Source organism: Balearica regulorum, chromosome 24 (assembly GCF_011004875.1).
Source record: "Balearica regulorum gibbericeps isolate bBalReg1 chromosome 24, bBalReg1.pri, whole genome shotgun sequence".
NCBI lineage: Eukaryota > Metazoa > Chordata > Aves > Gruiformes > Gruidae > Balearica > Balearica regulorum.
This window is the reverse complement of record NC_046207.1, coordinates 6,610,492-6,621,992: the sequence shown is the minus strand read 5'-3', so window position 1 is coordinate 6,621,992 and position 11,501 is coordinate 6,610,492.

The window sequence follows — 11,501 nt, the reverse complement described above, 5'->3', positions numbered from 1 at the left end:
TGGGAGCCACGTGAGCATCAGCTGTGTTTCTGATGCAAAACCTTTTTTTTTTTTTCCTTCCTTCCTTTTTTTTTTTTTTTCCCCCCTCTGACATCCGACTCACGAGGAATCTGCTCCCAATCCCTAGGAGGAAGGTGAGGGACCCAGACGGCACCGTTCCCTCCCCAGATCTCTGCTCCATCGGACCTGCTGACACCACAGGGACCTGCAACTGGAAGCAGCGTGGCTGAGGGCTTGGGAGGCAAAGTCTGGGGGTTAGTCCCTTTTTACGCTCGGGCTGGGCTTAGTGCCAAGGTGCTTTCTATGCACACAAGATTCACAGTGATTTTGTGCCAGTGTATACTTAACCCCACACATAAATAATAGCTCTGCATTCAGTAGGTAATGCCATTAATTGCCCTCACATTACCTTTCCCTTTCAGGCTGCACAGAAGGAATCCCAGAAGGGGAATGTAACCTCGTGTCACTGCACAATCGGAGCCGTCCCCTGAGCTGCACCGTTTCTGACCTGGGCAGGAGCTCTGCTGAAGTTATAACTTCACAGACGTTACCCAGCTACAGGCTTCTTGCCCCGAGTTGGTTTTCACGGTACACGGCTGCACACTGCCTTGAACTTCGCCTCTGATAAAGCCCCATCACACACAAACCCTCCCTGCAGGGGCACAGTGTGCCCACGCGGGTCATGTATTTCTTTGCACACGTATGTCATTTCTGCTACGTGCGTCCCCCTACCCCAGACACGCAGCTTGGACTTTACGTGACTTCAGCCCTTCTCTGCCAAGCCTCTCCTTATCCCCATCCAACCCACAAGCGAGCAAGGAAATTTTCCCTCCGTGGTCTTTTCCCGTGGCTGCTCACAGATCGCAGCAGCACGGAGTCCCACAGCCACCCTGCACTCGCGATGTCTGGGAAGTGGGTCAGAGCCCCAAAAGCACGGACGTCTCTGCCCAAATTAGCCCCGGCGGCTGCAAGTCTGCCCACCAGAGCAAGGGCAAGAAGGATGGAGCATAGGGAGAAGAGGTGGCCCAGGGTATCTACTTCTCAGGGGCTTGACTGAGGCTGGATTTGTGGGCTGTTGAGTAATTAAGAGAGATCTTTATCAGCTAGGATCTGGGGCTGGCTGGCAGTTCCTGCTGTTGATATTGTGGCAAAGCGGTTAAGGGTGGGTAAGGGGAAGAGAGAAAAACAAGTCTGATATCTGGAGCCACTGCGGGAAGGTGCTGTCATCTTCTCGCCAGTTGCCTCGGCTGACTACGAGCCCATGGGATCCAGGAGCCAGGCAAGGCTCAGCCCTCACCCTCCACGGTTTTGGCACCAAGGAAGTGTCTCCTTGCACCCCCTTGGGAGCGTGCAGCCCTGGGTCCCCCTCCTCCAGACTGGGAAAGCAGCATAGCACTGGGATGTGTCACTGACCCGGAGAGATACGCCAACACATAGGTGTCACGAGAGACACATGGATCAGCACACACGCGCGGAGACACACGGCTCTGAGCAGCCATGAAAGCCGTGTGCTACAAACCCAGGGAGAGCACGGCAAACGGAAGGGACACGTATACAGCGCCGAGAGAGAATTCAGCTTTTGCAGACGAGCGTGCCGTTTCCCCACGCGTTATGTTAAAATTAGGACTCTGACTCCCAGCTTTACTCCTGCCGTGCTCCTGCGAACCGCTGCCGCTGGTCCCCACGCAATCCAGCCGGCTGAGCCAGGGGACGAGCACGGGCTGTCCGTTCAGGTGGGACCAGGGTCTAACCCAGCACTGCCCAGGGCTCCTCCGCCCTCGGGCTGCCCTGCCCAGACCCCACCGGGGTGGTTTCTCCCTTTAGCTCACATCCACTCCTGGCTTCCCCAGTCCTCCCTGTGCAACATCATCCGCTCCGCTGCCGAGCACAGACCTGCCTGTGTCAGCCTCCGTCCGTGGCGCAGCACTTGCTTCGCTCTTAACGCTGTCTTACTCCCGTCTTACCTCCCCTCCCCCAGACAGGGCAATACAGCCATGGATGAGGATTTAGGAAAGCTGAGATCTCCTCCCAGCTCCTGTTAGTAGGTGGATGATCGTGATGGAAACGACATGCTGCTTTCTGTCCCCATTTCCCCATTTGCAGGATGGAAATCGTGTGCGAGGGCTGGGCCGTGTGGTAATTCTTCACTCTGGCTCTTTACAGGATGGTGCCCAAACCCCAGCAGCCCTTCAGCCCTCGACCACACGGGCTTTAATATCACCCAAACCATTTGCTAAGCTTTGTCACAGTCACCCCGTCCCCTCCCAGCCTCAGCAATGCCACTGGCCACGTTGCTCCACGGACGCCAGCCGTCCAGCCGCGCTGCTGCCTGCTCCGAGCTGTGCAAGCACCTCGCGTCGTCCACAAGCACCTCGTGTCCACAAGCACCTCGCGTCCACCCTGGCCTGGGGGAGCTGACACGCTGCTCTTCATTCCAGCAGGATGAAGAGTCTTGCAAGTTTCCATGGCCCGACCTTGCATCACCAGCAGGGAATTTCTCTGGGGCACCTTGCTGGGAGCAGTAAATCAGTCCCTGGTAGTAACCTGACACACGTTACACTTCATACCTCTCCATCTACAAGGCCAGCCTGCCTGGCAAGGCAGTTACACAGAAACTACCTTTCCCTTGTGCACAAACCAGCCCTAAACGAGCGCTGGAGCAGCCTGGCACGAAAGGCACTGGTTTTGCACAGCACCGCGCTCCCCCAGGCTCCAGCACGGGCTGGAAGTGCTTTGTCAGCACTTGTGAACCTGGGGCTTGCCGGGAGTCCCAGTAAACTCCTCCTCCGAGCCTCATCCCTCTGGAAATAATGAGCAGAGGATGGCCAGGCTCCCCGCAGACACCAGCTTGGGGTTCAGTGTCTCCCTCCTTCTGCGCGCTGTCCCACCACGCTGCCGGAGATGCGGCCTACCTGGGAGGGCTGCGGCAGGGGAGAGGGAGCCCTGGGCTCCCGGCTGGCTCCGCGGAGGAGCCTGCCCCAGCTCCTGCAGGGAGGCGAGAGCCAGATCAGCTGCATTCCAGGGCATGAGATGCCCTGTGAAGTGGGAAGGCCCCGGGCCAGACCGCTCCTAAATCCTGAAGGTGCCAGAGCGGTGTGGGTTGGAAGAACAGGTCGGGGCTGCCGCCCGAACGAGGAGTGTGGGGACAGTCTGTTTGTGCGAGGTTGCACAGAACAGCCGGCTCCGTGGTTGAGAAAGAGGAGAGGGTGGGAGGGAGGAGGCGAGGGGAGCAGTGGGACCCCGGGGTGTAGGAGCTCCTCCCTCGGATGTCACCTCCGCACCCGGACCGTCCCCTGGTAATGCAGGTCTGGGATGAACCACGGGGATTCGGGAGGGAGAAGGACGGTGACGCAAAGGGCTTGTGTGTTTGGCAGCAGACACCCGCGCTCCGAGCCACGCGGACGCCGGCTGGGAGGCATGCAGTGACGCTAGCGCAGGGCTAAGCCCAGCCTAGCTGGCCCGGGTGTATTTATTCCGTCTTGGTACCACGCTAACCCACTCATCTGGCTTTGGGATTGAAGTGACTTTGTGCCTGGCAGGTTCAGAGCTGTGGGGAAATGACCACGTAGGCGTGAAGTCGTGAAGAGATGGGTTTCAGACAGGCTTGAAGAGGGCAAGTTTGGTACCGGGACCCATTTCTGACCCCATTCCCCAGCCCTAAGAGCTGAGCTGCCACGGGGCAGTCTGCAGATGCCTGGCTCCTGGACAAGGAGAGCCCTGCGGCTGTCTCCATCCAGGATGCACAGATGGACCAAGAGTTGGGGAGGATAAATGGTCCCTCCTCGAGCCTCGGAAGCAGGATTTAGCTCTCACTGTGCCTTCCCTCCCGCGGGGTTAGCCTCACCCTCCCCACAACCGCAGAGCCCAGCACTCCCCACCCCGGCACCCTGCGTCCCGGCCCCACGCGCTCACCCCACATAATTGCCCCATCACACAGTCATACCGCTGCACCATCCCCAGCAGCCGGCATCTCACCACACCATCGCACACGCGGGCACGCAAATATTTATGGAGAAGACTCCCATTTCTTTACCAACAAACTTGAAAGCATTTTTAAAAAAAAAAAAAAAGCCAATAAAAGGATACCTTCCAGCCAACTCACGGTGCCTGGGAGTGATGCTGCTCTTGCTCCCTCCTGGCCTGAGTGGTTAGCCGATTTCTGGGGCCTTGCCAGGGTGTTTCCGTTAGAAGGGGAAACTGCGTATATGAGTCAGGTGTTTCTTTGGTACAATCCTGGTTATTTACAGAGCTCCCAGAGAGGCAGCTGCCTCTTTCAGATATTCATATCTACTTTTTCAGGTGCACTATACCCTTAAAATACATCTTTTCCTTGCTCCTTCCCTTGCCCAAATGGACAGAATCGCCTGTGTTTGCTGTATATTCAAGTATAATGTGGTCAGCCATGCCAGGAGGCCACCATGAGCCCTGGGACACCCAATTATTTCAGCTGTTACTGTCTGAAGAGGCAGTTAGTAATTTCTTCCATTATCTTTGAATACAAGATGGCCAGGAGCCCCCTCCACTTTTCTACAGAGCAGTCCATGTATGGGATTCATGTTTGCTGGCTGAACAAAAAGGAAAAGTGTCTGTGCTGGAGCATAACCTTCACCTAAATTTAATTGTCTTTTTCACCTTGAAAAAAACCCAGATTAATTTGAAATCAAAACAGTGCTTTGAACCCCCAAAATTTAATTTCATTTCTGATCTTTTTGAAACAAAGCAAACATTTGAACTTCCTCCAGATTTTCCCTCCTGCCTTCTCCAAACTAAACTGCCAAATTCAATCCAAATTCATGAGTAGTTTTGGTCTCTCTTTTGATCATCATGCCCTGAAACATCATTCCTGGTGCATTTGCTTTTACCAAAAAGGCTTTGTTCAGTCCTGAAAAAAAAACACAAAACCCATCTCTGCCTGTTCCAGAGAACACGACGTTACCCACAGCATCTCGCAGCGTAACAGTACTCTGCGCTATGATCTGCTCTGACATACAGCCCGACGCGGACTGCTGGCGTGGACCATCACGCCCAGTGCCTGGAACCTTCCCCTACGGCCAGATAACCTCACACACCTCACACATTCATCCTCCAGGTATATCCCGCTATTTTGGACAGCAAACAACAGGGACCTTACCTCTATACATTCAGCCCAAGCAAAACTCTGCAAAGTTAGCTGCTTCGACACCGGAGTACTGCAATTGGTTAAAGACCCCACAGATGCAGAAAAGCAGCAGATTCTGCACAGCGTGCTGAGGACCCCACGATCCAGTCCGGATTGCCTCAGGAGCACTGAGATCCCAAAGCTCTCCCGAGCAGCTGAGTGGCTCTTATAAAGGAGTTATAACACAAAACCTCAAAATGGTGGCAGTGTGAATCTTAGAGCAGCTGCCAGATCTTCTGGAAGTGGCATGATGCCCCACAGGTGTAAGAGCTCTGCTCTGGGTATCACAGGGGAAGTCCCCAACTTTTTAAGTCCTCTCCTCAGCAGGATGCTGCGGTGACTCTTCCAAGGAGCTTCCTTCTCCTTGGAGTATAAAGTCATTGTACCTACGCTGGACAACCTCTGCCCTGGCTCTGGATGTAGTTGCAGGCTGAATTGCAAGCTGAGTTTGGCTGATCTAAATCCATAAGGAAACACATGACACAGAGTTTTTTGGAGAAGTCTGATAACGGGTTTTGATCATGCCTATCTCTAGACTGAGGTTTCTTCCCCATGCATCCACAGAAGAGACAGAGAAGCACCGAGAGGGAATTAAACAAAGACAGGGAGACAAGACTGGGGCAATGTTCCCCAGGAAAAACATTCAGGCTTTGGTGTGAAGTAGAGATCCCAGTATTTTGTGAAGCTTAAGCAGCCCACTGCACTTCAGATGAGTCAGAAATCAGGAAGATCATACTCAATCTCATCTTCTCTGGGGCTCCAGTGCCTCCTAATGAGCCCTGTGCATTGTTTTCATTCTGGTGTTCTTGGTTAAACTTTATCTCTAGCCATGCTTCATTATTATTTATATTAGGATAGCGCCCGGGGGCCTTCACCCAGCTCCAAGCCCCACTGTGCTGAGCACTGCACAGACATGCTCGCAGAGGGAGCCCAGCCCTGCAAGGCTTCCAGTCTCACTAGACAAAGGAAATATTATTATCCCCATCACCCCCACTTTGAGGAGCAGTCCAGAAAGACTCAGGGAAGTGCCCAGGGTCACAGAGGGTTTCCACCTCCAGCCTATGCTCTATTGCCTTGAGCTAAATTCCCATGTGGCCAAATCTGTCATGACTTCATTGAGTTGAATGGATGCCACAAGCTAAAAGGTCCTTTGTTCCCTGCTGCACAATGTGGGGCAGAAAAGCAGGGAAGGGCAGGACTCCTTTGTCCAAGCACCCCATCCAAAACCTGCTAAAGTCACCGAGTCTTGCCATGAGTTAAGTCATGAGTCCAGTTAAGACTGGACCAGGTCTCTGATATATACCCTGGGTAACCTTCATGCCTGTCACTACTTTGTGACTCGGTTTCCCCACCACCATGAAGCTGCTGGGCTCATGTGCAAAGCACAAGCATTGGTTTCGCTGGTGCCGGCACAGGCAGAGGCAGAGCAAGATGAGATCACCCAAGAATGTCCTGGGAAGAAGAGGACTCCTCCGGGATGTCTTCATCCCCACGAGGAAGGAAGTGGAGGGGGTATAAATCACCACGGCTTCACCTTATCAGAAATCAAAATCTCTGCAGCTGATCCAAGCCCAGACTGCCGTGGGCATCCCTATTGCTTTTCCTGTCAGTTCCCTTGTTGTTAGAAAGGCAAGTACAGAACAGCACATGCAAACAACACAATTAGGATTGTATGTGCTAATAAGGGTTTCGGCACCATGCGGCTTTAATATGCAGCGATCAGAGAATTTTCCCTGGCTCCTCTCCCCAAAGAGTTATTTGCTTAGGCTGCCTTGCTCAGTTGCCTGGGAGCTCTCAGCACCTCGCACTCACTCCAGCAACATCCTCCACCCCAGCAAGGCCACCTATTGAGGTTCTCCCTACCACGTACGCTCTACCGAGCAGGAATGAAAACATTGCTCCAGACGCAGTCTGAACTGCACCCTCTGCCTGGATCCCCTTATCTCGTCTCCGAGTCTGGGAGGTTCGTTTCCCAAAGGGGCTCCCTCCAACATGCCCCCGGATGTGCCAGCAGCTGGCACTTCGTGTCTGTTGGCACCATCTCCACCAAAATCTGAACTGGCAGTGGCAAACTGGCATAGCAGGATCGTGCACCGGCCACGCTCTTTGTAACAATAATCCTTAGCACACGTGGGCCCGTGCTTCTCATCCACCCTGCCTTCCTGCACGTGTGGAGGCCAGAATGACTTCCAGGTGGGGAAACTGAGTCCCAGAGCAGGGAACAAACATTGTGACAGTATTGTCCAGCAGTTACAGCACTCGGTGTAGGCTTCAGCTTTGCCACTGCCACTTGTGTTGTCCCTGAGTGTCACCTCACCCTTGGCAATTCTTTGGCTTCTCAGAGTCGCTTTGAAGCCTGTTGATGAGTGATGCTTGTGTTGGAGCTGAGATGGATGTGAGGGACCTTGTTCTGGTCGCATCCCATCCCCATGCCTCAGCTGCGCTCCAGCCAAATTCTTTGACGTTCAGATCACAAATTGGCACATAATTAAGATCGACTCGGTCCCTCTGGTTGCTGGGAGCTGATCGGCAAAGTCAAAGTAATTCTCCCCGTTTCCAGGCATCGCTCATTCCCAGCAGTGAGATGGCTCTGGGCCACGGAAGGCAGAGGTGGACACTATATTTTCTCAGGGTTTTTGCTAAGAGGATCTCTAAGGAGACAGAAGAGAAGGGGATGGAGGCCATTGGACTCCAGAATAGTGAACTTCATGGTCATTTCTGACCAGTTTGGGATTTGGAGCAATTTTACCACGGGATTGCTGCTACCACTGAGGCAGAATCAGAGACAGGCTGCAGGGCAACATGAGTGAGCCCCAGGGCGAGCCCCAGGACAGCCGCAAAGGGTCACAGCACCATCTCCTGTCCACCCTAGCCGCAGTGGCTGGGACCGGGTGGTGGTTGCTCTACTACCGCTCAGGGATCTCTGCACCTCCCTGCTCCGCTCAGGAATAAGCAGAAGGATGCTCCACAGAAACCTTTTGGATGCAAAAAGTTCTATCACTCACAACAGAGGTGGCACCCACAGAATCCACTGCCTGCCTTCTGCCAAATAACGTCACGGTCTTCGTTTTCCCCAGGGACCTAATTAGCTGGGTCCAAGCTGGTCTGCAAACCCCTCGCACCCCGTGTCAGCTGTGCACCTCCTGCTCCTGCCACCCACCCGCCCGCGCGGATGAGGCAGGATCCAGCCGAATGACACAGCCGCACGGCCCCATGTACTTTTAACCCAGGCAGTCCCTCTCCCTCGGGTGGTTCAAGGTCCGAGCGCGCCAAGCAGTGCTGACAAACGGGAACATAACAGGTGTTGCCTCTAGGGCTGTGGAGCAAGGTCAGTCGGGTGCCTCTCCTGAAAGCAAAGTGGGTGACCAAAAACTTCCATCCGCCCAGCTTTTCTTCCTTGTAATGTTCATGGGAGATGCTTGTGTCCATGAACACCCTACACTGATTCTTGCTGCTGGGACTGCATAACTGCAGCTGGTAGGCTCCTCAAGTCTCTGCAGCCATTGCACCGTGCCATTCCGGGGGAGAGGATAGGCACTCGGGGACATCGAAGCTCCTGCAGGATGAGTACCCTGTTACTTCTCACTGAGGACCCTGCTGAGGAATGATTTTAGTCCAGGCAGGATCTCTTGAAGCCCCTCAGACACGTGGGGAGAGGCAAAGGCGCCTCGAGCTGTGTGATGCCCCAGCAAAGCTGCTTGCTCAAGGGCTTCAAGAAAGTCTTTCTGAAGGAAACCTCAAGCTCTGGGAGGCTCTGGCCGCGGTGCCAGCGGGATGCACATCTCTCTGGAGGAGGGTGCGGCCCACTGAGGAGCTTAGCACAGCACATGAAAGAGGACGCCAGCGAGATCAAGTAAGAGATCTTTGGGAAGTTGCTGAAATTTTCTACCCTAATTCCCTCTAAGCCAAACAAGATCTCCCTCATCTGGCTGAAGTTCCCCTCCGCCACCCATCCTTCTGCAAAAATGTTGGGCTCTGCCTGGGCGCAGCTGAACAGAGACATCTTGCGGTGGTGAGGAATTGGGGAGGGGAAGGAAAATCATCCTTGGGCCCGAGAAGTGCAAACAGACCTGTCGGATGGGGAAGACTCTTACCTGTGGTAGGAACCACTGCAGTGCTCTGCAGCAGGTGGCTGCCAGGGATACCCATGGGGTAAATATCGACAATCAGCTTCTGTCATCTGGGTTTATGGTACCTACAGACCTGCACGCCTTGCCGGCACTAACTGGATTGCCTGCGAGGCAAGGAAGAACCAGTATCCTAAATTCACAGATGGCGGGAAGGGGACTGGGAGGTGTTAAGGCACTGAGGAGAGATGTGTCCTATCCAAGTCAGCCAGAAAACCTATGACCAAGCCAAAAGCTGCACTCGGGGCGGTCAGTACCCTCCCGTCAGCTCTGCCTGTTCCCTGCAGTGACTCATTCCCCTGCAAAATTCCCCTCCTGTGACCCTGCACAAACAAACTGGCTGCCACCGTAGGGGATGCTCTGCAGCACGGAATGGCCGTGTTGTCTGACATGGGTGCACTGCTGTCCTTCACACAGCCCCGGGACTCGCGTCTTTACCTCTGGTGTAAGGAGCACGAGGGGAGGTCAGGAAATAGGCTCCACATCCAAAATCTATTAGGACAGCATAAAGGCACTGGGTGCTTCCCCTTCTCCACCCACAGACAAGCTCTCTCTCCATCCTGCTGGTGTGCCAGCAAGGCTCAGCAAAATGTTCATAGTTAATTGTAAGAAATACCAAGATGCTAGAACCTAAAAAAAAAAATAAAAAATCATTCCCCAACAGCTGGCATTAGACCAGCTCTAATGTTTTTTTGGTAGCACAGTGATGAAACACTTGGCTTTCTTTGCATCTAGTCTCGTTGGCATCTCAGCGGCCTGGACAGCAGCAAACACAGCCTGTGGCTGGCAGCCGGATCAGGCAAAGCAAAGTGTCTTAGTAAGAGCCAGTTGCAACTTTCTAAACTAAAAATTAAAGATCTCTTAATATTACCCACTTTGAAAGTAATAACAAGAGAAGGTATTCCAAATATTTTCCTACAAGCTCCCATTTTTCTTCCCTATTATCTCATATTACTTCTAAGTATTATTGCAATGACCGAACCCCTTTATCAGAATATAGATCCCATTGTTCTAACTGCTGTGTAAACACAGATGAAAAGATAAATTATGCTCAGGGGCCTGAGGGCATCTTTAAAGCATCACAATTGTTATTATTATTTAAAAACACGGGAGCGGAACTTCAGCTGCTAATAACCAACAACAGTTGAATTAATCTCAGTGAAGTCGTGTGCATTTCCATCTGCTGGGAAGATGAAGCAAAAACCTCAAAATATGTTTTTGAGTTCAGAATATGGCATTGGAAGTGGGAACATAAATTATGAAAAAATACTAACAGATTTTAGTTAAAGCTCGTGTTGTTACGGAAAAAACTATTTGCAAAAAGCAACCATTTGGTACTTTATAATTAATCGGGAATTACTTCAAAGCCAGGTTTACCTTATTTTCAGTGGTTTCCTTTTGCTAAGACCATCCGTTATTAAGATTTCCCAAAGCACTCAAAGTGAACACACGTCTTTCACAGCTGGAACTACTAACCAATGGTAACACCTGCCTGTTGTAATCTGAATTGTTGCATTTTTCTAGTTACTTTGAAGGAGGAAGTCACACATGCACATGCATGTGCACAGACACCCACACACGTCTCCTGCGTATAAGAGTGCAAGCAGAGCTCCCAGGGTGTTCAGGGAGAGGTGGGAACCACCAGTCCCACCCGGCCACCCTGCTCCTTGACTGCTCCTGCCGTTCTCGGTGGTCAGACATCACAGCACACGATAGTCATGTAGGGTCGGTCATTTGGTCAATGCCTTGTTCGATACGGAGCTCACCTTCCCCACGTGCAGAAGACCCAGTGTCTCTGACATCCATTTCCCTACACTCCTGCTCAGAATCACACACCTGAAGTTTTCTGCATCGCTGAAAGATGACGGGAAGCTTTGCACGGGCTCTGGATTTGTAGGCAAATTTTTAGTATTTTTCTTTTGACCAATATCTGGACATTTGGTGCCTGGGTCCTGAATAAAGACCCCAAAGCCCAGGAAAGATTGCCACTGGGTTGGTAGAGGCAGCATATAATATCACATTTTTGGTAAACAACCAGCCTCATCAGCTGAGAGCCTTGCACTGCGTCCCATGCAGTAAAATCAAGAAATCAAATTCACTTCTGCTTGCTATGGAATTGCCTTCAGTCCTGGCTTTTCACGATGCTCTCAAAGTGCGTTAGACACATGGGTGTGTGGGGCTGGCAGCTCGCCTGCCTCCAGAGCGTGAAGGAATGA